The 2,834-nt window shown below is 45.1% G+C and overlaps 1 long non-coding RNA gene across 1 annotated transcript; it reads left to right on the top strand.

The window, feature by feature from the left end:
* Nucleotides 1-1,345: 1,345 nt before the first annotated feature.
* On the top strand, nucleotides 1,346-1,766 carry LOC117189259. Its single transcript, XR_004473335.1, has 2 exons — nucleotides 1,346-1,427; nucleotides 1,523-1,766. It is a non-coding gene; the product is annotated as an uncharacterized LOC117189259 (long non-coding RNA).
* The last annotated feature ends 1,068 nt before the right edge of the window (nucleotides 1,767-2,834 follow it).

Raw genomic sequence — 2,834 nt, 5'->3', positions numbered from 1 at the left:
TCCCTGGTAGCCATGTCGCGGGCCTGGATACGGCAGTGGCAGGGGCGGGGGCAGGGGCATTTTGTGTAATTGTCCGCTGATGTTGTTGCTGGTTTGATTGTTGGTGATGGGGATGGTTTTGAATTTGGGGGACATGGGATTTGCTTGGCTGTTGGATACTTTCCCGGAGTCGTCGTTTGGCCGATGCATGATTGGCATCCAAATTGTGAAGTGGTTTGAAAGAGTAACGTATAAAAAAAAGGTATAAATACTGGGATCCACAAAAGGGAACATTTGGAAAAGTACCAAGAAGGGATATTGGTCTCCCTATGTTACACAACTTTGCCGCCTCAATTCAAGTTAAAAGGTAAACGAAGGAGAGCGGGTTTTTTTTTCTGTTTTTTGAGTTTAAACTTGTACAATAATTACGGCGTCAATTCGAAAATGGAGGATTCTCAAGTTTAACGCTGTACTGGGGGGTCTCAGACTGTGCAGATCTAGCCTCGGTCTCTTGGAAGAAAAACTGTTGGCGAAGACAGACGTGCTATTTTTGTCCAGTCCAAGTATAAAGAAAAAAAGAGGAATAAAAACCGGGAAAAGATCTTAACAGCTGAATACAGCAAAAAGAAAGAAATATTGTGCGTTTATAAAGTAAAAGTGTGTTAAGTGCCAATCTCAATTGGTATGTATTTCAGCGTCGCTAATATACACCACATACACTCGTGGCGTAGGGGAGTGCTTTTTTTTATTGTAGGAAATTAATTTTTCAGATTGGCGGTTACCTTTCTGAACCCCAATACGAAAGCTCGCAACAACAATTTCCCCGATATTAGGGCCTCCGCCCGCGGCAAGGGACTTATGCTCCTCGCCCAACTACAGCTCCGTACCAAAAATTCCCAGCGCTAGGCCGAGCAGCACAAAGCGGGAGGCGTAAAAGATCGGCTCATCAGTCGCTTTGCGGGCGCGAGCCACTTATGTGTCACGGACCCGCGATATATTGGAGGCCGTCCAATTCTGCGGAAATTATTAAAGCTATGTAAACGGTCAGCCAATTTCTACCCGAAATATAGATCTGGGTCTCGACCTATTTTCGTTTCCCCATACGAAGTGCCGAGGAGTGCCCAGATGTGAAGCCGGCGGCAACGACTGTCGTTTTTTTTATATCCATCAGTGTAACCGCTGATTCCTATTTTTATGCTATAGTGTCATTAGTGTAATTAGCTTAGTAAATTTCTTTTGGTTGTGTTTTTAAATTCTGTTCGGAAGAAATAGCAAGTGGAATGTGTGACAGGGCGAAAGTGAACAACGGTTAAACGGCAGAGGAGAGCGTGGGTTTTTTTTTTGTAAAAGTATTTCTCCAGCTTTCGTTTTAGGAACGTTGCCGAAGTCCATGGAAGCGCTTTCATCGCTGTTTCAACGCATTTATTAAAACAAATCAAAGGAAGGCCGTAAGTGATCCCAAAACATAAAGATAAAATATTGGAGTTTGTTTGTTATGAGCAACTATTTATTGCATGACCGAAAAAAAAAAAACTTCACGTAGTCAGGGGCTTCGTCGCTTAAGAGAGGCTGTGCGCTCTCCCTTATGCCCTGCTGGCAACCATAAGCGCTTACGCCGCGCATAAGAACCAGCCCTCTTAAGAACAAGGCACAAAAGGGAAGATGCGAGGCTGGTAGCTCTGACGTTCTTTTATGCTTTCTACTTGCGGTTGCTTTCGCTAATGCACTTGAATAACTGACCTGCCATAACGATCGCGGCGCACAGTTTTTACATTCCCTTTTGCATATTTATTTATTATTATTATCTATTTGCCTAACATAAAAGCTGGAGGTATGTACCCTTCCCTTCTTTCAATTTGTAAGTTAAATTTCAATCTAAAGTGTATTATTAAGAGTTAATCATTTATTAGTTTACTAGTGCGATGCATTGCTATTGCTCAATATGAAATATAGGATTTAACATGAATCGGGGCTAGAGTTCTATATGCGGGGACTATGCTGGGCAAAGGAGGGTAATGGGGTTGGATAGGAGGCTGTAAGAGCCTTCTTTATGGGATCACCGGATGAACCGGGAGCGGTGATCATGGTAGGGTGGGCATGAGTGGTCACAACAACACCGTGGCACGACTTGTATGTGTGTATGTGTCCGTGTGTGTGTAGTTAGGTGTATTTGCTCTTGTACATATTTGTGTCGATACTTCGCTTGCACGTGAAATTTTAATGAACGTTACTGTGTCAGTATTATGATTGTTGGAGTAGAGCTGTGTCCCGTCCGTTCTGGGAAATAAAAAAAACCCCCCCATTTCTTGCCGATGAGACGGAAGCCGGAACAAGCACGTGCCCGGACGGGAGATGAACCATCACCTGCTCAGCCTTCCGTGAAGGTTTGGTAATATCCAATATGCTACAATTGTCGACGTCATCGTCATCAAACTCAACAACCATAACATCACTGTCATCATCGTCATCATCATCATCCACCTCGGCGCGGACGCGCTTCAGTGGCGAACGGGCCGCTGCTGCAGAAGAGGTGGATGGGATATCATCGGTATTGGCTGTGTTTGTTGCCGTTGGCTGATGTTGTTGTTGTTGTTGTTGATGTGTTTGCTGCTGCTGCTGATGTTCCTCTGGCGTCGGTGGTGGGTGTGGTGGGGGGGGGGGGGGGTCCGCCTGTTAACATTGCTGCATCGTCTGGCTGCCGACGTAATTGTAGTTGTCGTTTTTGTGTTTGATGTCGCTGCTTGTGTGCTGATGTATGTCATCATTGTATTTGTGGTTGTGGTTGTGGTATTGGCTGTGTGCATTGCATTTGGAACCGCTGCTGTGGCCGATCGAGCGGGGTTTGTGCCATGGCT

This window comes from Drosophila miranda (assembly GCF_003369915.1).
Source record: "Drosophila miranda strain MSH22 chromosome Y unlocalized genomic scaffold, D.miranda_PacBio2.1 Contig_Y10_pilon, whole genome shotgun sequence".
In the NCBI taxonomy this organism is placed as follows: Eukaryota; Metazoa; Arthropoda; class Insecta; order Diptera; family Drosophilidae; genus Drosophila; species Drosophila miranda.
The sequence above is the reverse complement of the archived record's forward strand: the minus strand, read 5'-3'. Positions and strand labels throughout refer to the sequence as shown.